General features: G+C 46.9%; 1 protein-coding gene across 2 annotated transcripts in view; it reads right to left on the bottom strand.

The window, feature by feature from the left end:
* LMOD1 (leiomodin 1) overlaps positions 1-23,032 on the bottom strand; it is a 50,046-nt gene that overhangs the window by 3,883 nt on the left and 23,131 nt on the right. The gene's annotated exons all lie outside the window — the stretch shown is intronic.

The following is a 23,032-nucleotide window of genomic DNA, read 5'->3' as shown; positions in this document are numbered from 1 at the left end:
ATTTGCTGGTTATGATTATTCTATCTGTATGCATGTATCATTTTTGTGCATGAAGTAATAAGTATTGACTCTATACCTGGATTTCAAATGTTTGTTCCTGGGGGAACACCCACAAAGTAATTAGTCAGCACATCCTGGCGGGACTATTCAAATGGAGTGGCCCATTGAGAGAACATTGAACTAACAATGGACCCTGGGAGATGCCCTCTGCACTGAATGGAATGTCCTGCTGTGACTAGGTGACATGCCTGGACATGGGACTTGCCCAGGTGACTGCAAACGCCATCTTGCTGCTGTGATTTTCCACAGTAAGAACAATGGGATGCCCTCCACATGGCAAAAGCTATAAAAGGCCCTGGAAACACCTCCATTGGGTCTTCAATCCTGCATCTTACATCTGGAGGAGCTTCGCTACAAATTGAAGCTCTGAACAATGGACTGAATGACCGGTCCAAGCTGTGGATGTACTCCTGAAACTTGATATGAACCTGCAGTTTATTCCATCACTGCTACAAGCCTGAGCCAAGAACTTTGCCATTACTGTATGTAATTGATTCCATTTAACCAGTTTTAACTCTCACCTTTCTTTCTTTCTTTTTATAAATAAACCTTTAGATTTTAGTTAATAAGAATTGGCTGTAGCATGTACTTGGGTAAGGTCTGAAACATTCATTAACCTGGGAGGTGATGTGTCAGATCCTTTGGGATTGGCAAAACTTTTTCTTTTATACGATGAAATAAGATTTACAGAAATTTTCATCATATTTGACATGGATAACTGGATGGAGGCCTGAGGCTGGATCATAGAATCATAGACTCGTAGAATATCAGGGTTGGAAGGGACCTCAGGAGGTCATCTAGTCCAACCCCCTGCTCAAAGCAGGGCCAATCCCCAACTAAATCATCCCAGCCAGGGCTTTGTCAAGCCTGATCTTAAAAACCTCAAAGGAAGGAGATTCCACCACCTCCCTAGGTAACCCATTCCAGCGCTTCACCACCCTCCTAGTGAAAAAGTTTTTCCTAATATCCAACCTAAACCTGCAACTGCAACTTGAGACCATTACTCCTTGTTCTGTCATCTGCTACCACTGAGAACAGTCTGGATCCATCCTCTTTGGAACCCCCTTTCAGGTAGTTGAAAGCAGCTATCAAATCCCCCCTCATTCTTCTCTTCTGCAGACTAAACAATCCCAGTTCCCTCAGTCTCTCCTTATAAGTCATGTGCTCCAGTCCCCTAATCATTTTTGTTGCCCTCCGCTGGATGCTTTCCATCTTTTTCACATCCTTCTTGTAGTGTGGGGCCCAAAACTGGACCCAGTACTCCAGACGAGGCCTCACCAATGTCAAACAGAGGGGAATGATCACGTCCCTCAATCTGCTGGCAATGCCCCTACTTATACAGCCCAAAATGCCGTTAGCCTTCTTGGCAACAAGGGGACACTGTTGACTCATATCCAGCTTCTCGTCCACTGTAACCCCTAGGTCCTTTTCTACAGAACTGCTGCCGAGCCATTCGGTCCCTAGTCTGTAGCGGTGCATTGGGTTCTTCCGTCCTAAGTGCAGAACTCTGCACTTGTCCTTGTTGAACCTCATCAGATTTCTTTTGGCCCAATCCTCTAATTTGTCTAGGGCCCTCTGTATACTATCCCTACCCTCCATGGTATCTACCACTCCTCCCAGTTTAGAGTCATCTGCAAACTTGCTGAGGGTGCAATCCGCGCCATCCTACAGATCATAAATGAAGATATTGAACAAAACCGGCCCCAGGACTGACCGTTGTGGCACTCCGCTTGATACCGGCTGCCAACTAGACATGGAGCCATTGATCACTACCTGTTTAGCCCGACGATCTAGCCAGCTTTCTATCCACCTTATAGTCCATTCATCCAGCCCATACTTCTTTAACTTGCGGGCAAGAATACTGTGGGAGACCGAGTCAAAAGCTTTGCTAAAGTCAAGGAATAACATGTCCACTGCCTTCCCCTCATCCACAGAGCCAGTTATCTCATCATAGAAGGCAATTAGATTAGTCAGGCACGACTTGCCCTTGGTGAATCCATGCTGATTGTTCCTGATCACTTTCCTTTCCTCTAAGTGCTTCAAAATTGATCACTTTAAGCAGGCCCGTCCTTACCCATATGCAAAGCATGCAGCTGCATAGGGCACCAGGAAATTTGGGGCACCAGGAAATTTGGGGCACCAAATTTCCTAGTGCCCTGTGCAGCTGCGTGCTGCTCCAGCCCCTGCTCCAGCTTTTCCCCAGGCCCCTGCCTCTGCTCTGCCCCAGCCCTGCCTCTTCCCTGCCCCAGCCTGGCCCCCACTCCCCTGAAGATTGCAGCCAGGCCTGACCCTGCACTCACCAGCAGCGGTAAGTGGAGCAACCTGTCCCCAGCCTGCTCTGCTCCCCTGGCTCCCAGACATGGGGGGCAGGGGGGAACCACTCCCCAGCACTTGCCAGTGGCGTGGCTGGGAGCCAGGGGAGTGGAGCAGGCTGGGGCCGGGTCACTCCACTTCCCGCAGGAAGTGGCCAGCCCCCATCCTCCACGGAGGCCTGGGGCCAGGCCCCCCCTCCCCCCCGTGGAGATCTGGGCCCCACACAGGCCCCCCACCGGGGGAGGCTGCATAGGGCACCAAAATAGCGAGGGATGGCCCTGACTTTAAAGGAACTGTGTTGTTTGGACTTCTGAGTTTCCAGTGAGGTAATAAAGAAGCTGTTTTATGCTGGTTTGGTAAATCTAGGTATTGGAATATCCACCAGCTTTATGGGGATTGTCTGCCCCATTCTTTGCAGTTCACCCTAGTTGAATGACCACAGCTGGCTCCCCACTAGGACCCTGGTCACAAACTCCCGTAACTGTCTAGCAAATATAACAGAGTAACTGGGTAGCATTCTGTTTCTGTTATTTACTATAATGTCAGTGCTGCTTAATGCAAAACAGTTCTAAATTCTGTTGCTATTCATGGTTTTCAAAGGTAGATTAATAACTCTCTGTATTAATCTGGGTCCCCACAGTATACAATACACATCCAAACACACCAATCAGGCATTGTATGATGCATGCAGTGTGTTGGTAGCTCATGAAAAGAACAGAAGACTTGCCAGACGCGATCAGACCCAGGTTCCATCTCGCCCAGTACCCTGTCTTGGACAATGGTCAGCACCAGATGCTTCAGAGAAAGGTGCAGAAAAAACTCCAGTAGCAGATGTGGGATTAATATGCATCCCCCATGACAGTCTTATCCTAATTCCTACTTGTTAGAAATTGACAAAATAAAGGAGTGGCTGAAAGGGGACTCGATTAATAAATATTTAAAGGAGGGTAATATAATTAATTAATAAAAAGAACAGGAGTACTTGTGGCACCTTAGAGACTAAGAAATTTATTTGAGCATAAGTTTTCGTGGGCTACAGCCCACTTCATTGGATGCATAGAATGGAACATATAGTAATTTGAATTAATATGCAAACTAGATACCATTAACTTAGGTTTGAACAGAGACTGGGAATGGCTCGGTCATTACACTAATTGAATCTATTTCCCCACTTTAAGTATCCTCACACCTTCGTGTCAACTGTCCGAAATGGGCCATCTTGATTATCACTTCAAAAATTTTTTTTCCCCTGCTGGTAATAGTTCTTCTTAATTAATTAGCCTCTTACAGTTGGTATGGGTACTTCCACCTTTTCATGTGCTCTGTATGTATAAATATCTTCTTACTGTATGTTCCATTCTTTGCATCTGATGAAGTGAGCTGTAGCCCACGAAAGCTTATGCTCAAATGTTAGTCTCTAAGGTGCCACAAGTACTCTTTGTTGTTTTTGCTGATACAGACTAACACGACTGCTACTCTGAAACCTATAATTAATTAATGGAAGCCACTGGCATGAAGACTGAAGTGCTCAACATCAAGAAAAAAAACAAACTTTTTTTTCTGAACGTACAGGCAATGTACAAGACAGGGAAGCTAGCTCAAGTCACAGCAGAGATGAGACACAACAGTTTACACATCCTGGGTGTCAGTGAGCAGGTGGATGGGATCAGGAAGACTAACAATAGCCTTGGGAGAATTCTGCACGGGATGATGGACAACATCATGAGGATGTTGCTACCCTTTTGAAGAAGGGAGTGGAATGGTCCCTGCTTGATTGGAAGTCCATCAGCAGCAGATTTATGAGAGCCAGACTGAAAGGGAAAAACAATAATATCACCCTGATCCAGAGCTATACTCCAACAAATGACAGTGATGAAGAAGCAAAGGACAAATTCTACCTTAGACTACAGGTGTAGTTAGAGAGAGTACCACGCCACAACCTAACTATCATCATGGGAGACCTGAATGCCAAGGTTGGTAAGGACAACACAAACAATGCCAGAACAATGGGAAGACATGGGTGTGGCAGCGTGAATGAAAACGGAGAGAAACTTGTTGATCTCTGCAATATGATCGACCCAGTCATCGGTGGAACCCTATTTCAACATCGTGAAATTCACAAGATGACATGGTGTTCTCCAAATGGCAGAGATAAGAACCAGATTGACCATATGATGGCAAAAGGCGACGCTTTTGTGAAAGTGAGAAGGGGAGCAGATGTTGGCAGCGACCATCACCTTGTGACAGCCTCCATCAAGCTAAAACTGAGAAGTGTGGGTCCACCAAACAAGGGACATAGACGTTATCACGTTAGCAAGCAAAAGGTCCCTGAAATACAGAAAACCTTCGTTCTGCAGTTAAAGAACAGGTTTCAGGCACTTGCAGACGATGAAGAGGAGGGGAACACAGATGGGGGGATCAACAAGAAGTGGGACAAAGTAATAAAAATCTATAAACAGGGCAGTGAAGCCTGTCTAGGCTACAAGCAGAAGAAAAGGAAGGAGTGGATTACACCCAGCATATGGAATGCCATAGAAAGCAGATGAGCTCTGAAGAAAAAAGTTTTAGACACAAAATCCCAGAAGCTAAAGGACAAATACCACAAGCAGTACAGCAAGGCACACCGAGAGGGCAAACACCTTGTGAGAGCGGACAAACAACATGATACTGATAATCTGGCAGCACAAGCAGAGGATGAAGCTACTTGTGGTGAACAAGGAACTGTCTAAAAAAAAAAGACGGTACTTATCAGTGCAAATGGCAGACACCAAGAAACACACATAACAGGGACAAACAAGGCCATCCACTGACAACAGAAAAAGAACAAGAAATATGCTGGACAGAGCACTTCAAAGAATTGCTGAAGGCAGAAGAAGATCTTGATATCAACTCAGACACTCCAACTAAGGAAGAGATCATCCACGCCACCAAATCCTTAAAAAATTGGAAAGCTCCTGGCAAGGACAACTTGAATGCAGAATTGTTCAATGTAAATCCTGAGTTAGCAGCATCTATCCTGGCCCCTCTATTCCCATCAGTCTGGGAAAGGGAAAAAGTGCCAGATGAGTGGAACAATGGGGTTATAGTGAAGATACCATAGAAAGATGCTCTCATTGATTGTAATAACTGGCATGGTATCACACTTTAATTTGTGCCAAGCAAGGTATTGTGTAAGTTCATAGTCCAGTGTATATCAGAGGCAGTTGATAGCATTCTCAGAAAAGAGCAAGCCGGTTTTTGGAAAGGGCGTGGATGGACAGACCAGATCTTCACTCTACAAAACAAAATAGAATAATGCTCGGAATGGCAATGGCAACTCTACATAAACTGCATAGACTTTGAGAAGACTTTTGATAGCATTCAGAGGACCAGCCTATGACGTATTCTGCAGGCATATGAAATCCCCCTCCATATAATCAACATAATCAAAAGCTTCTATTCCAACTTTACATGCAGTATTGATCAAAGTGAGCTGTTTTGAAGTCAAAACAGGAGTACGTCAGGGGTGTGTCATATCTGCAATCCTCTTCAACATTGCCATCGACTGGGTAATGTGGTGTACAACAGAAGACATGCCAAGAGGCATCAGATGGACACCCTTCTCATTCCTTGAAGACCTGGACTTTGCAGATCATCTTGCTCTCCTAACACATACCCAACACCATATGCAAGAAAAAACAACCTGACTCAATACATTCAGCCAGCAAATCGGACTGAAAATCAACCGTAATAAGACAGATATTGTGACCCTTAATATTGCCTCACCATCACCAGTATGGATAGAGGATCACATTCTCACTAATGTAGTAAACAGTCACATACTTGGGCAGCACCATCAGCCAGGATGGCGGAACAAGCCAGGACATCCGGAACAGAATCAGTAAAGCCAGGAACACCTTCAGAAGCTTAAATACAGTCTGGAAATCATCAAAATACAACACCAAAACCAAACTCAAGATTTATCGGAGCTGCATTTATACTATATAGTGCAGAATGCTGGGGAATGAGAAAGTATGACAAGTCCAAACTGTCTTCATTCCACACAACCTGCCTCAGAAAAATCCTCCCTATATTTTGGCCCAGAACAATCTCAAACCTATTATCTATTCACACAGTGCAGCCAAGAAGATATGAGCACCACTGTTGCCAGGAGGTGCTGGCGATGGATTGGCCATGTGCTTCGAATGGAAACTGATTCCATCACCAGAGTGGCAATAAGATGGACACCTGAAGGCAAGCGAAAATGAGGCCGCTTAAAAACAACCTGGTGAAGAGCTGTGGAAGCGGAGCTAAAAATCCTGGGGCACAGCTGGGGAACCATTGAAAGACTTGCCAGAAACAGACAGGAGTGGAGGAGCTTCGTCGCTGCCCCAAATGCCAGAGGGTACTAGCTAACTAATATAATTAATGCCAAACAACATGGATTTATAGAAATAGATCCTGCCAAACTATCTTGTTTTGAGGAAATGACAAGTTTGGTTGATAATAATAGTGCTGATGTAATTTACTTACACTTCTGTAAGGCATTTGATTTGGAATCGTACCACATTTTGATTACAAAACTAGAATGATATCAAATTAACCTGACACACATTAAATGGATTAAAATCTGGCTAAAGATTGATCTCAAAATGTAACGGTAAATGGGGAATCATCATTGAGCAGGTGTGTTTCCAGTGGGGTCCCACAGGGATTGGTTCTTTGCCCTTTTAAACATTTATCAATGACCTGGAAGAAAACATAAAATCATCACTGCTAAAGTTTGCAGATGACACAAAAATTGGAGGAGTGGTGAATAATGGACAGGGCAGGTCACTGATTCATAGTGATCTTGGATCACTTGGTAAACTGCGTGCAAGCAAACACTGCATTTTAATAAGGCTAAATGCAAATTTATCCATCTAGGAATAAAGAACTTAGGCCATACTTACAGGGTGGGGGATTCTATCCCAGGAAGCAGTGATTCTGAAAAAGATTGGGGGTCCCGGTGGATAATCCATCTGAACATGAGCTCCCAGTGCAATGCTGTGGCCAAAAGGGCTAATGCTCAAACAGGGGAATCTCCAGTAGGAGTAGACAGATTATTTTACCTCTGTGTTTGCTAACTGCTGCTGGAATACTGTGTCCAGTTCAGGTGTCCATAATTCAAGAAGAATGTTGATAAATTGAAGAGCCACAGGAATTATTGAAAGATTAGAAAAGGAGCTCAGTCTATATAACTTAACAAAAAGAAGGTTAAGATGTGACTTGATTTCAGTCTATAAGTAGCTACATCGGCAACAAATATTTAGCAATGGGCTTTTCAGTCTAGCAGAGAAAGCTGCATGATTCAATGGCTGGAAGTTGAAGCTAGACACATTCAGACGGTAAATAGGACATACATTTTTAACACTGAAAGTAATTGACCAATACAACAATTTACTAAATGTTGTGGTGGATTCTCCATCACTGGCAATTTTTAAATCAAGATTGGATATTTTTCTAAAATATCTGTTCTAGGAATTATTTTGTGGAAGTTCTATGGCCTGTATTATACAAGAAATTAGACTAGATTATCACAATGGTCCCTTCTGGCCTGGAACCTATGAATCTATAAATTCTTGATTTTACTAATTCATGTGGCAGTGAGTTCCACAGTCTAATTACACATGGTGTGAAAATATATTTCCTATTATCAGTTTTGAATTTCCCACCTTTCATTTTAATTGTGTCCCCTTGTTCTTCTGTTATGAGAAAGGACAAAAGAAGGTCTCCATCTCCCTTCTTTAGGCTAATCATTTTTTCCTATCCCCATCGCCTTTCTTATGAAACAGTCGCAAACTTTTCAATCTTTCTTCATAGGAGAATTTTTCCAGGCCCTTGATCATTCTTGCTGCCCTTCTCTGGATGACCTCAGCTTCTGCACAATCCTGTTGGAGATGGAGGGATCAGTGCTGCACACAGTATCCAGATGAGGCAGCACCTTTGATTTCTACACTGACATTATGAACATTGTGTTTGCTTCTTTCATGACAGATGGATGTTGAGCCAAAGTCTCACTGAGCTTCTGCAATGACATCCAGGTCCTATTCCTGACATGATACAGTGAGAATAGCAGCCTGTAAGGTGCATGAGTACTTCACATTTTCCGCTACGGTGGGCATTACTTTGCATTTATGGACACTGAAATTCATTTGCCATTGTGTTGCCCATTCCGCAAGCTCGTTAGGTCTCTTTGACGTTCCTCACAGTTCTCTGTGATCCTGATTAACTTAAAGAATTCTGTGTCATCTTCAGATTTTGCTGCCTCACTGCTCATGCCCCTTTCCAGCTCGTTAATAAATATATTGAACAAGACACGGCCTAGTACAGAACGTCAGGCCCTCACTGTTCATTTTTTGTCAGAATGCAAATTGGTCAGTTAGTTCTATTCTTTGTTTTGATCCATGACAATACTTCGCCTTTCATTGCATGACTAGCTAGCTTCTTTAGTTGCCTTTTGTGTAGGACCTTGTCAAAGGCCTTTGAAAGTTTAAATTGTCAACCAGTTCTCCTTTATCCACTACTTTACTGACCATTTCCAAGTTTCTAATAGATTAGCAAAACATGGTTTTCCTTAGCAGAAAAGATGCAGAGCTGTTTAGATCTTATATGTAGCATGATCTTACAATTTTATTATTCTATGTTTGAGGAATTACAGACCAATAAGCCTTACATCTGTACCTGGTAAATTGGTTGAAATTATGATCAGATTGCCTTTAGAACCTTTTATAAATGTTTCTAAATCTCAATACAACACGAGTTACCCTCCAAGCTCCCATGCTGGAGTGCATGCCTAGAACAGGGCCTAACAGTGTCCAGCCCCAGCAAGCTAAAGGAACATCGGATTAAGTAGGAGGCTCCCCGCAGCTGTCTGGGACATGTCCAGCTGGGTAGCTCAAGTAGAGCTGTAACCTGAGGATGCCATATCGCTTTTGAATGTATCTATTTTTTCTGAGCCTGTCTTCTTCTGACACCTCATTCTCTGATAGTACCTCATCTTTATTACCAGGAAAGAGTGTTTGTAGTAGGAATCTCCCGAACTTCCTCCATGGGGAAGACTGATGCAAAGAAATCATGCTGCTTCTCACCAATGTCCTTATCTTCCTTAGTTGTTCCTAGTCCTTTTAAACCCTGGTGATTCAGCAGACACACTGGTATTTTTGCAGGCTTCCTGCTTCTGACACACTTAAAGAATTTCTTGTAGTTTGTGTTTATATTTTTGTGCTCTTCAAAACCCATCTTAGCCTCCCTATTTCTTTGTACAAATATTCTGCTGTTGTTTAGGCTCCTTTTCATTGGCTTTGTGAGGGTTAGATTTCTACATCCTGGAGGATCTCCATTTGACTCAAATAACTTCTCCTGGTGTGTTTATTTTCTTGTGGCTTGGGATTTGTCTCCTATTCTTTATGTGCCTCACAGAGACACAACACAGCCAGTCCACTCAAAGCAAACATACAGGGCAGCTGTTCCACCCCATGACCAGACCGCTCGGAGCTTGCACAGCATCCCAGAATCTGTCACTTGGAGAGCACATTTGGAGGGGTGGCTTGGGTTGTTTGTTTCTTGAGTGAATTAAAATCCTCCCGTGAATTCTGGGTCTGAGGCCTGTTAGTTTAACCCCATTGCACACGTCTGTGGTTCGTGAAGTGCAGAGGGACTGCTCCTTGGGATCCTCTGCAGTTAGTATGGTTTTGACTTTGTGCACTACATAGCTTATGAGGGGGGGGATCAGATCTGTGTGTCACTCATTGATTCTGGGAGAGTTTCTGCCTCCCCTAAGAGTTCAGAAGGGAACAGAGTGGGCTGAGCCTACTGGGGAAGTGGGAAAGGTTTTCTGTCTGAAGACAAGCAAAGGGGAACATTGCCTTGCACTATAGCTAACAGGGAGCCACCCCACTCCCCCGCTAGGTGCTCAGCTGGGCTCAGAGCTTTAACTATATGAATTAACCTGGGTCCCCCTGCTGCTCTGGCCAGCAGGGCTCAGCGCTGCAGGAGGGCAGGAAAGCATGCCCCAGAGGACTTGGCAACACCACAGATTGTTTCTGAACAGAGTGGCATGGAGGTGTTGGCAGAGGCAGCACCATCACTGCGGGCCCTTTGAGGCGTAGGGGAAAGGAGAAGAAACAGGGCTCTGTTTTGCTCTGATGTAGGAACCTGCTAATAGTGGTCTCAGCTGCAGGGAACTCGCGAGCTGCTGGCACTGAACTGCAACCAAAGCCCAGAACCTGGAAATGGGCCAGCACAAAAGCCAAGTCCAAAGATGATTGACGTCTGTGGAAATTTGCAGCCAATGCTGTTCCCCTTCTGTATTATGGGCCAACCCCCAGCTCTGAACGCCCCTGCCCACAGAGATCTTTGGCTCTGGCTCAGATTCAGTTCCATTCCAACTCTTTCCCTGCTGTGCAATGTGCAGTTCGCACACCTGGGGTTAAATGAATTCCACAAAGACAGACGTGTTTCTGTGGAACAATCTGGCCTGGCTCTAAGTGCGTGTGGAGCTGCCCTTGGAGTCTGTTTGTACTTGTAGCATAAACAGATGCCATTTGGGATGGGAGTTCTGTTTATTTCATTTCAAGACTTCTTGGCTGCCCATCTCAGATCTAAGCAAGCAGCAGAAGGGCATACACCAGCCTGAACAACAGCCCTGCAGCTGCTCCTCCTGCCAATTCCATGTGCTCCAACCTGGAATGCAAACTAGCCACTGCAGCCACCCACCTGGGAGAGGAGATGCTTTGCTGCTTGGGGAGGCAGCTTCGGGGCCTCACCAGCCCACAGTCCAGCTCCTCCTTCTTCTCATTCTGGATGCAGCTGCTGGGAGCAGGCAGCTTGAGTTCACCTTGGGTGGTGGCATTTCCCCTCTCACGAAGGCGAGAGCCCCTTTCTGAGATCTAGGTGGCGGCATCTCCAGCTCTGGAACAAATATGGCTAATCTGTGTTGGTTGCTGCCAGACACTTTCTTTGCTTCAAGCAGAAGCAAATGAGGCTCATTCTTGTCTCCAAATCAGGGATCTCAGCAGCAGGCTCAGGAGTTCTCCTGCAGCCATTGTACACCGACCCTGTCCCAACTCCCCAGTAAGGGCACTTGCATGGTAATATGATCCCTTTGCTCCCCTTGGTACCAGCCCCATCATCAGTAAATGCTTCTCTTTTGCTTCAGGAACCCCCTTCTCCTGCTCTATCAACAGCGGCCCATCTCCAACACCACCCTTTGCCAAAGAAACACCTTCCCTTCTTCACAGCACAGCAAACCCATTCACCCCCCCCCCCAGCCGCCCAGTCATGAGCTACCCCTCCATGAACCACTGCTCCTCCAGCCCCTCCCTCTCGGCAGAGACCCTGCCTCCTTGGCTTTAGCTACCACCCCATGTCCCCATTATTGCAAGTATTCCCCAGACAATAGGACATCACTCAGCGCCCTGGCCTATCCCCAGCTGCACAGCTCAGGCGGTGTTCCTGTGTCCTGCTCCGTAAGGGGAATAAGCCTCAGGCTCATCACACCTGTGGATGGCAGGTGCACAAGCACAGGGACTTCCTCTAGCTGGGAGCATTAGCGCGAGCTCAGTGCAGTCTCAGAGACGCGGTCGTCCCAGGGAAGCCGTAGCCAGGGCAGCACTATGTTCCTATTACAACAGTATCTGAGTGGGTGGAAACTCCCTCACTCATTGCACTTTGGTGTGGGACTCTCCCTGGTGGGCTTAAGCCACCTCTGACCCCCTACAAATCCATCCTGCCCCCATGCCCCACCCCCACTGAGCCCCTACACAGCCATCATGCCCCCCGGCCCCACCCCCACTGAGCCCCTACACAGCCATCATGCCCCCTGGCCCCACCCCCACTGAGCCCCTACACAGCCATCATGCCCCCATGCCCCACCCCCACTGAGCCCCTACACAGCCATGCCACCCGTTCCCACCCCCACTGAGCCCCTACACAGCCATCATGCCCCCTGGCCCCACCCCCACTGAGCCCCTACACAGCCATCATGCCCCCTGGCCCCACCCCCACTGAGCCCCTACACAGCCATCATGCCCCCATGCCCCACCCCCACTGAGCCCCTACACAGCCATCATGCCCCCTGGCCCCACCCCCACTGAGCCCCTACACAGCCATCATGCCCCCATGCCCCACCCCCACTGAGCCCCTACACAGCCATGCCACCCGTTCCCACCCCCACTGAGCCCCTACACAGCCATCATGCCACCCGTCCCTGTCCCCACTGAGCCCCTACACAGCCATACCACCCGGCCCCACCCCCACTGAGCCCCTATACGGCCATCATGCCACCCGCCCCAGCCCCCCTGAACCGCCACACAGCCATACCACCTGGCCCTGCCCCCACTGATCCCCTACACAGTCATATCACCCAGCCCCACCCCCACTGAGCCCCTACACAGCCATACCACCTAGCCACATGGGGCATGATGCTGGAAGATACTTTTATGACCCACTCTGTACTATTACATGACCAAGGATACTCTGATCTCATGGGTCAGGTTGGACAGAGTTAGCCATTTGCACATTGGTTGTCTGTCTCTTTGTGTTCACCTGTCTTGTCTTGTGAGTGTCTTGGGGCAAGGAGTGTCCCAGTTTGTCTGTGCCCTGCACAATGGGTCCCACTCCTCCAAGGGGCCCTTGGCACTACTGAAATATGAATCAATAATAATAGTATTCATGGACATGGGCGGGGGGGGGGGCAGGAAGAACGTGTGCCGCCCACACTCTGCTGTGACCCAAGAAGATGGGTACTGGTAACAGCTGGTATTCTGGGAGTTCCACTCACCCTCCTGCCTCAAGTAGAAGGAATCCCGTCTCCCCTGATCTTTTCAGCTCTTTACGCAAGTGCCAGCTGCTCACTCCACATGCCAGCTGCTCTGAAAGCTCTTTCTTTCTCAGCTCAGCCAGTGCAGCTTGGCACACTGGAGACTCTTGAGCCCCTCCAATTCCTTCAGGTTCAAATCAGGGCATCTTACAGCAACGGTCTGGACACACCTGGGACCCAAGGATGCCTGGCACCATATGGCTAAGCAGCAAATAATGAGGACTCCCTGGAGAAAGGGAGGCTGTGAAGGAAGATATGGGAGAGAAGGAGATGGAACATGTCCTACACTAGGAGCGGCACAAAGAAAGAATAGGAGATAGGTCTCCCCCAAATCTGAAGAGCCTTAGAGCAAAATAGGACACGGGGCAGGTCCAGGCTTAGCAAATCTGCAGTAGAAGCAACAGTTCCTATCGCTTCCAGCACAGTAACACTTAATTGCCATTATTCTTCATCACATTCCCATCTCTCCAGATACCAGTGGGCATGTTTAACTCCTGGGCCCACTGCAGGGTTGGGTTTGTGGGTTTGCTACAAGTTTCATCTTCACAAAGACTCCAGTAAGCATCGTCTTGAGTTTCTTTGCTCAGGCAATGACAGAGCCTCAGGAATTCAGCCTGGGGAGAGCAAGACAATTTTCAAGAGGCATAAACTGGCTCTGAAGTCTCTGTCCTTGCAAAGCTGAGATCACTGGAGTCATGGCTCTGAAAATGATTTTCACATCACTTCTTCCGGAGCTCTCTGAATGGACTGTTCTTCCCTAATGTCCAAAGCCAAGCACAGCTGCCCAAGGGGGGAGGGTAATTAGCTTGAGGGGAGCTGGGGAACAGGGGAAGAAGGAGGTTTCAGAGGCCAACGTGGCAGGCTGAAGCAAGAAGAGCCCAGTGCAAAAAACTTTCTCTCTGGAAACTGGTAATGGTAGTCTGACAATCCGCGAACACTGAGGTCTGTGATGTGGCTAAAATATCCGTCAGTCATTCTGGGAGGGAAACATAGCGGTCTAAATACACAGCTCGCAGGAATGCTAATAGGAGATGTGGATACAGTCACCCCTTAACCTTCTTTGTGTTAAGCTAAATAGATCCTTGAATCTCTGGCCAGGCCTACAGTACAGACCTATATTGGTATAACCACATCACTCCAGGGTGTGAAAAATCCACCCCTGTGCAACGTAGTTACACTGACCTCACCCCCCATGTTGACAGCGCTATGTCGGCAGGAGCGCTTCTCCCATCCACACAGCTGCCTCCTCTCGGGGGGTTGAGTAACTACGCTGATGGAGAAGTTCTCCTGTCCGCATAGGAGCTTCTTCACTTATGCACTACAGCAGTGCAGCTTTCCAATGCAGTGTTTTGAATGTAGACCTGCACCATCACTCGAAGGCAGGTTTTCTAATTCTTTAATGATTCTCATGGCCCCTCTCCAATTTATCAACAGCCTCCTTGAATTGTGGGCACCAGAACAGGACACAGGATTCCAGCAGCGGTGGCACCAGTGCCAAATACAGAGGGGAAATCAACCCTCTAACCTACTTGAGGTTCCTCATTACCCCTGTGGCCACAGCATCGCAGTGGGGGCTCCTGGCCCCACTGCAGTGAGATGGCTAAGGAAGCAACTACAATCCAAGCAGAAGTCAAGGTGGTGTTATCACTACTGAATACTGCATTAGCAAGATCCTTACGAAAGGCTGTGTCTAGTCCTTGTGCCCAAACTTTTAAAAAAGCCATTTAACTCCAAAAATTATTCCAGGTCTAGAAAACAGACCTTACAGTGAGAGAATAAACAAACTCAATCTATTTAATTTAACAAGGTCAAGGGATGACTTGCTCACAGACCATCCGGTACCTAGTGGAGAAAAGATTTCTGACAGTCTAGGGATCTTCAGTCTAGCAGATAACGGTGTAACAAGGTAAGTTGAGGCTAGACAAATTCAAATTAGAAATAAGGTGCAAGTTTTTAACAGTAAGTGTAATTACCCATTGTAACAACTCCCAAGGGCTGTGCTGGATGCTCTCTCACTTACAGTTTTATATCAGGGCCGATGTATCTTCTTCAAAAATCTATCCTCTAGCTCAGTGGTTTTCAACCTGTGCTCCGCAGACCCCGGGGGTCCACAGATTATGTCTGAGATTTCCAAAGGGGTCTGCATCTCTGTTCCAAATGTTTTAGGGGTACACAAATGAAAAAAGGTTGAAAACCACTGGACTAGCTCATCCAGAAGTGAGGGGCTTGACACAGCAGAGATCACTGGGGGGATTCTCAGGCCATCGGACTAATTTATTATAATGACCCCGCCTGGCCGCTGCAGCCTAGGCCACTGCCTTAGCCACAAGACCCTTCGTCCCTTGCCTTGCAGCCCTCCCTGCTGCTACGCAAGGTGGTCAGTGCTCATGCCAAGCCAAAAAGTCTGACATACTCTGTTTCATTCAGTCACTGAGTTCTCAACGATCAGCCTTGTGGAACATGAGTGTCTGCACAGAATGCTAGAGCCTCTTAAAGGTACAGTTCTCCACACAATGTATGCCCCTCCCCCTCCGTTGCACCCTGCCAATCTGCTCCATCTCTGCTGCCCTGTTCACACCACATCTGTTTAGGCTTTTCCATAGTGCTCTGACACATTTACTTCTAATAGGTCTAAAAATGAATGACAGTGCAAATCTCCCATCTGAGTGTGTTTCCCTAGTCATCCTGGAGCACAATTATTAAGGTTAAGGTGAACAGATAACAAGTGTAAAAAATCGGGATGGGGTGGGGGGTAAAAGGTGCCTATATAAGAAAAAGCCCCCAAAATCGGGACTGACCCTATAAAATCGGGACATCTGGTCACCCTAATTAGGGTAGTGTTTTCATACCCACTGTCAGGCCTTTAAAAAGAAGTCTTAACAAAACCAGCCGGGTGCTTGGCTGATTAATCACTGGTGTTTTGATGAACTGAAATGACTGCTAGTTTCCTCTAAATAGACTAAAATGAGCATTGCTATTGCTTGCTGGTGACTGCACTCCCAAACCCACTCAGATGTTTCCTTAAAAGGAAAAGGAGACTGAGAACTTGTCTGGAATCTGAGCATTACAAACTAGTGATTCCTCCCCAGTACAAACTGCCAGTCTTCTACTGCAAAGTTTGTTTGTCAGAGACAGACATTTGTAGGGTTATTAAACAGACATCATTTGACTCTGGAGATTCACCTGTTGGTCTGTGGCATTTAGCAGAAGTTTGGCGTGAAGGTGAAGTGCAGCACATTGTGTTAATATTTTTAAGAAAAGAACTAAGGGCTAAAGACCACATTGCTCCTTCCTGAGTCCTGGGGTGGGTCAGCTAGTAGAATTCTCAAAAGCTGTTTTGGTGCCTAACACTCACTGAAATTAATGGCAGTATATCTTTGAGGATCTGGGCATTAGGCCTGGTCTGCACTACACAGTTAGGTCGACAAAAAACAGCTTTTGTTGACCTAATTATGTCAGCATACACACCACAGTCCTGTCCCACCAATGTAAATGCCCTACTACAGCGACATAACTCCACCTCCACGAGAGGCATAGGGCTTATGACAGTGTAGTTAGAGTGACACATTGTCTGTGTAGACACTACATTACTTACATAGGCTTATGGCTGTCTTGTCAATTTCAGGTCTCCATGCTAGAACTGTGAAATTGACAAGAAAGCCAGGCAGCAAGAGTCTGGCTGCCCCCAGCTCCCCAATCCCACCCTGACTGCTGCCTGGAGGCTCCCTATTCAGGGACCTGAGAAGCCTAAGTCGCTGCCCCTCTGCTCTCAGCTGGGAGCAGGGAGCTGAGAGCCCAGGGAGGGACCTGGGCTCCGGCGGGGAGCTGCGCGGAGCTGAGAGCCAGCAGTTGGTGGAAGCACTCTTGGTGAGCACGCGCACTGCTCGAAGAAGGAGGGTAGTGTGAACATCAGCCATTGCAGTCATTACTGCAGTGGCTGTAAGTTGACCTAACGTAGGTCGACTTAGGGCTGTAGTGTAGGCAGGCCCTTTGTGTAGAACTCAATTAAAATGCAGATGTTACATAGGAAGGTTGCGACCCAGAGGTCCACTGGTGGTTCACTACTGTGTGTCAGCAACTCTTGTCAGGCACACTCACCACACCTAACAGATGGTTGTCATGATCTGTATCTAAAAGGTGTCACATACAATATCACATACAAACTGGTAACACACTAGTCCCAAAAACCATTGCCTGGTGCACATATCGGAGGGAGGAAAAAGAGTTATAAATATGGGCTAGAATTATGTTCTTAAAATGCATTTGGCAAGCAATGCCTAAGCCATGCCTGTTGCAGACACAGGAATGTGTTTCAACCTGCCTAAATGTGTACAGGGTGTGATCAAAGACAAAGAAGGCACCTTTACATGCAAGGTGAACAAAGCCATCAGGAGAGTGAGTGGGGAAAGAGGAATACTTAACAATCTCAATGAGGGATGGAGACTGCACTCCCCCAGGGAGCCTTCCTGCCTCTTGAAACAGGGTCAATATGCTTTGGGAAGACACCATGGCATCCACACCCCAGCAGGAGAGAGACGTTTGGTCTGGGCTGACTTTTCAAAGAATCCATTTCCAGGTTTACTGGACTATGAAGGCAAGGGATCTGACCCTCAAGTGATAAGCAAGTGAAACACCTGATTGTATACAATATGTCTGTATGATAAAAGTGTACTGAGTGAGGTCTTTTCGGAAAGCCTGAGACACACTGGGGAATGATATCATTGTGAAATGTCTGTTTTAAGACTATAGGAGGAATTATGGATACTCACAGATATCATGTGTTACAGTCTGTGACCAAACGCACGGAGAAACAGACAGGAGGGAAGACAGCTATCGACCTATCTCCAGTGTCAATTAAGCATCATGGAACGAACACAATGGAAACCCTATTTACATATGAATCAGCAGGGGCATGGGAAGCCCACAGGAAGGGAAGAACAGCAGGAGGTCCTCCTGCCTCTTGGAACAGGGTCAATGAGCTTTGCGAGAAGCCATTCAGGAATCCATCACTAGGAGGGTTCCAGGGGCCAGAGATACCGAAATCACAGAATGTTGAGGAACCTTCAGTCAAGGGGGTTGAAGGCACTAGGAACCGACTTTAGGTGAGAAACCTGCTTAGGCAAAGACTAAGTTGCTGAAATTACATTTTAGTCTTAGAAGCGGATTTTTACTTTTGATTGTTGCCCTTTCTAACTTTATTCCTTACTCTTGGTATCATTTAATCTTTTTGTTAAATAAACTTGTTTTACTTTTACTATAAGCCAGTTCAGGCTATGATTGAAATCAGAGTGTTTGTCAAGCCCCAGTTCACTTAATGTGCTGCAGTGTATTGTCTCTTTACTGGAGCAATGAAATGAATAACTCCTCGGAGTGCTACAGGCGAGGGCTGGACACTGTAGGGAGACGTCTCTGGGGAACTCGGGAGCTGGGGATCGCTGTCTGTTGACTGTCAAGCAAAGCTTGGACTGGCAGAGCCCTGAAGAGTTTGCTGGCCAGGCAAACACGCTGGGATGTCAGGGAGCTGTCACACAGCTAAGCAGCAGTAACACTCTCCTTTGTGAGGTTGAGAGGGGTAGTGCTGTCACTCACAGTTCTGGGACTCCCAGCAGATTGTCACATCTGCAGCTGACTCTGGGGAAATGCAGAACTGGAAGGGTGTTGGGGTCACTGCAAAAGGTAACTGGGCGGTGAAAGCCATGGTGTGGCTGCTTGCTTGTCTGCCAGCTGGTGATGTCAGGGCTATGAGCCACAGCAGCCCCTTACTGGTCTGGGCTGAATACCAAAGTGTCACAAAGGTGCTGTGGCATTTTCATAGCTTCCTAGGTAAGACGGGGCCATTGTGACATCTAGTCTGAGCTTGTGTGTAACAGCCCAGAGACCTGCCCCACAAGAATTCCCAGAGAAAAAGGGGTCATCTCGATTTACAAATTGCTAGGGGTGGAGAATGGCTAGCTAAAGAACACCAGTAATGATGTGGATGATAACCTGGATGTTCACATCACTCAGCCTTCACCAAATGGCACCATACTTAGCCATCTCAGCACAGGAATCAAAGAGTGACTGGATCGTGGAGACAGAAATTCCCCTCTGTGCCTAGAAGTGGTCTCTTCAGGGAAGAGGCAGATATATTGGTGCAGGTGATGTGAGGAATAGTTACATGCTGCCACCTGTGAAGTGCTGGAGGGGACTCTCTTAAAATCCTGCAATATAACAGACGGGAAGGCAGGGGTGATTTCCCTGCCTCTCTGTTACATCATCCCTGGCAGAGAGTACGGATCTACAGGCTTGGTAAAAGTACATCAGAAGAGAATGTTTCGTGTTTGGAATAGACCACATTACACCAAAGAACCAATATTTTCAAACCATGTCCTGGGTTACTAGAGTGCAGGCCCTGGTTCTCATGGGAGACTTCAATCACCCTGATATCTGCTGGGAGAGCAATACAGCAGTGCACAGACTATCCAGGAAGTTTTTGGAAAGGGTAGGGGACAATTTCCTGGTGCAACTGCTGGAGGAACCAACTAGGGGCAGAGGTCTTCTTGACCTGCTGCTCACAAACCGGGAAGAATTAGTAGGGGAAGCAAAAGTGGATGGGAACCTGGGAGGCAGTGACCATGAGATGGTCGAGTTCAGGATCCTGACACAGGGAAGAAAGGAGAGCACCAGAATACAGACCCTGGACTTCAGAAAAGCAGACTTTGATTCCCTCAGGGAACTGATGGGCAGGATCCCCTGGGAGAATAACATGAGGGGGAAAGGAGTCCAGGAGAGCTGGCTGTATTTTAAAGAATCCTTATTGAGGTTACAGGGACAAACCATCCTGCTGTATAGAAAGAATAGTAAATATGGCAGGCGACCAGCTTGGCTTAACAGTGAAATCCTTGCAGATCTTAAACACAAAACAGACGCTTACAAGAACTGGAAGACTGGACAAATGACCAGGGAAGAGTATAAAAATATTGCTCGGGCATGCAGGAGTGAAATCAGGAAGGCCAAATCACACTTGGAGTAGCAGCTAGCAAGACATGTTAAGAATAACAAGAAGGGTTTCTTCAGGTATGTTAGCAACAAGAAGAAAGTCAAGGAAAGTGTGGGCCCCTTACTGAATGGGGGAGGTAACCTAGTGACAGAGGATGTGGAAAAAGCTAATGTACTCAATGCTTTTTTTGCCTCTGTCTTTACGAACAAGGTCAGCTCCCAGACTGCTGCACTGGGCAGCACAGCATGGGGAGGAGGTGACCAGCCCTCTGTGGAGAAAGAGGTGGTTTGGGGCTATTTAGAAAAGCTGGACATGCACAAGTCCATGGGGCCGGATGCGTTGCATCCGAGAGTGCTAAAGGAGTTGGCGGATGTGATTGCAGAGCCATTGGCCATTATCTTTAAAAACTCATGGCGATCGGGGGAAGTCCCGGATGACTGGAAAAAGGCTAATGTAGTGCCCATCTTTAAAAAAGGGAAGAAGGAGGATCCTGGGAACTACAGGCCAGTCAGCCTCACCTCAGTCCCTGGAAAAATCATGGAGCAGGTCCTCAAGGAATCAATTCTGAAGCACTTAAAGGAGAGGAAAATGATCAGGAACAGTCAGCATGGATTCACCAAGGGAAAGTCATGCCTGACTAATCTAATTGCCTTCTATGATGAGATAACTGGCCCTGTGGATGAGGGGAAAGCGGTGGACGTGTTGTTCCTTGACTTTAGCAAAGCTTTTGACACGGTCTCCCACAGTATTCTTGCCAGCAAGTTAAAGAAGATGAATGGACTGTCAGGTGGATAGAAAGTTGGCTAGATTGTCGGGCTCAACGGGTAGTAATCAATGGCTTCATGTCTAGTTGGCAGCCGGTATCAAGTGGAGTGCCCCAAGGGTCGGTTCTCGGGCTGGTTTTGTTCAATATCTTCGTAAATGATCTGGAGGATGGTGTGGATTGCACCCTCAGCAAGTTTGCAGATGACACTAAACTGGGAGGAGAGGTAGATACGCTGGAGGGTAGGAATAGGATACAGAGGGCCCTAGACAAATTAGAGGATTGGGCCAAAAGAAATCTGATGAGGTTCAACAAGGACAAGTGCAGAGTCCTGCACTTAGGACGGAAGAATCCCATGCACCGCTACAGACTAGGGACCGAATGGCTCGGCAGCAGTTCGGCAGAAAAGGACCTAGGCATTAGAGTGGATGAGAAGCTGGATATGAGTCAACAGTGTGCCCTTGTTGCCAAGAAGGCCAATGGCATTTTGGGATGTATATGTAGGGGCATTGCCAGCAGATCGAGGGACGTGATCGTTCCCCTCTATTTGACATTGGTGAGGCCTCATCTGGAGTACTGTGTCCAGTTTTGGGCCCCACACTACAAGAAGGATGTGGAAAAATTGGAAAGAGTCCAGCGAAGGGCAACAAAAATTATTAGGGGACTGGAATACATGACTTATGAGGAGAGGCTGAGGGAACTGGGATTGTTTAGTCTGCGGAAAAGAAGCATGAGGGGGGATTTGATAGCTGCTTTCAACTACCTGAAAGAGGGTTCCAAAGAGGATGGATCTAGACTGTTCTCAATGGTAACTGATGACAGAACAAGGAGTAATGGTCTCAAGTTGCAGTGGGGGAGGTTTAGGTTGGATATTAGGAAAAACTTTTTCACTTGGAGGGTGGTGAAACACTGGAATGCGTTACCTAGGGATGTGGTGGAATCTCCTTCCTTAGATATTTTTAAGGTCAGGCTTGACAAAGCCCTGTCTGGGATAATTTAGTGGGGGATTGGTCCTGCTCTGAGCAGGGGGTTGGACTAGATGACCTCCTGAGGTCCCTTCCAACCCTGATATTCTGTGATTCTATGAATGTGTCTGCAGAGCCCCTCCAATCTGCCCCCAGCTGGCAGTGCTCTGCCCCACTCTCCATGCACTCTGCTGAGCTTTCCTGGTTCTCAGGGATAAAATGTAAACATTGCCAGGAATTGGCAGCTAAACATGAACGTGTTTGATAAGGGGAGCTGCTTCTCTCCTTGGTTCGGAGAGGGGTTTGGTTTAAATGGGTAAACAAACTAAAAGATTTCTTAGACTTTCCTTCCTTCTCTGTAAAGCACATACACCGTGGGACATGGCGTTTATCAGTTAAGGGGAAATTGTTTGTGGGAGCCCCTTGTTCAAATATTGGCTGCACATCACTCTAGACACTGTCCAGGAATGTCAAAGTCTGCACCTTTCACCAGTGCTAAATCCTCCTAAAATCTAGTTAATTCATCTTACAGTGTGTAAGTATCCTGTCTTTAAAGATGGTGAAACCCAAAAGATCCTATGATAAACAATTTGGGGTCTTCCAAAAACATTCCAACCGGATTGCTAGATTGATTCAGATATGTGCAAGGTGAGTAATATCTTCTCATCAGGCTGTGGCATGGCTGAGTGGCAGAATGAGAACAAGCTGTGAAATCAGAGCTGAGCCAGGGTCTTTGGAGACAACTGTGTTGTTTGCTTAGGACTCTGTGTGATGGTACCTCCCAAACAGCATCATCTTTCACCATCAGAGCACTGAGCATTGGAAATTATGGACCATCAACTCCTGAGTGATCCAGGGCTCCAGAAACTCCTTGCTAATGTCTTGCAGTGATGGGTGCTTCACTAAACCCTGAAATAGACAGATCCAAATCCATGTGTCACTTGGGGAAATCTGCTCTCATGGAAGGCAGTGGAGGACCACATACCATCTAGTCCACAGAGAAACTGGGAGGCAATTTTCTGTACATCCAAGCCTTGTCCACGCACAGAAATTGCACTGATTTAACAACATTGATTTCTAAGTTGAGTTAATTAAATCAGCGCAACCCCTTT

The sequence above is a fragment of the Caretta caretta genome, chromosome 21, assembly GCF_965140235.1.
Source record: "Caretta caretta isolate rCarCar2 chromosome 21, rCarCar1.hap1, whole genome shotgun sequence".
NCBI lineage: Eukaryota > Metazoa > Chordata > Testudines > Cheloniidae > Caretta > Caretta caretta.
Note: the sequence above shows the minus strand (reverse complement) of the source record. Positions and strands in the feature narration are given on the sequence as shown.